Source organism: Lupinus angustifolius, chromosome LG01 (genome assembly GCF_001865875.1).
Source record: "Lupinus angustifolius cultivar Tanjil chromosome LG01, LupAngTanjil_v1.0, whole genome shotgun sequence".
NCBI classification, from domain to species: Eukaryota; Viridiplantae; Streptophyta; class Magnoliopsida; order Fabales; family Fabaceae; genus Lupinus; species Lupinus angustifolius.
Genome location: NC_032009.1, coordinates 10,752,487 through 10,753,364, shown reverse-complemented (window position 1 = coordinate 10,753,364; position 878 = coordinate 10,752,487).

The window sequence follows — 878 nt, the reverse complement described above, 5'->3', positions numbered from 1 at the left end:
TCTTATGGCACCTTCTGAATTCAGTTATTGTTGTTGCTTTCAGAACTTATTCATATTTTGCTATTTGTCTTTTAATTGACTATATATCTTGTACTATTTCATGACTTCCTTGACTCTTTACGCTATGCAAATGTTTTTTGTTTTTGCTTTAATTATGTCGAATAACTTATCTGCTTCTGTGAATGGCTCTTGATCTTTTGAGATTTGATGTTGCTAACATTGCTTAATTTTTGATTAAATCTTGAATGCCATTCTCATTTCCTATTAGCTATTTTTTGTTAAATCAAGCGCATTTGTTCAATTTACCGAAAAATGAAACAGGTTAATTTGTTAAAACCCAAATTAATTCATTAACTTTGTTTTATGATTAACAAATATCTCTTCCTAGCTTTTTGACTTGGGTTATCTTTTTGATAATGTCAAAAGGGGGAGAAAGGTTGTTTTGTTGTTTCTTGATTGTGCAGGTTGATCGTTATAACAGCTTCCGATATATGTGCGCATCATATCAACCATGCTAACACAATCTTCAAGCTTATTCATCAAGCAATTGTTACTTCAAATTGATGAACTTGATGTAGCTTTTGTCATCATCAAAAAGGGGGAGATTGAAAGTGTGCATGTCTTCTTGAATGTCATGGTTTTGATGAGGACAACTTGTGCCTAAAAGAGCTTGAAGATCACCAACAAATCAACGTGCTTAAGTCTTTATTTGGTACTAGGCTTAGACTAGATTCTAGTTTAAGTTGAGTTGAAGGCTTAGGGCACCTAATAAATATCTCATATGCATATATCTTTTAAATCATTTCATCCATGAGATATGTTCATGCATTGCATAAATACATATATATGTGCATTCTAGGCATAAAACTAAGTATTAA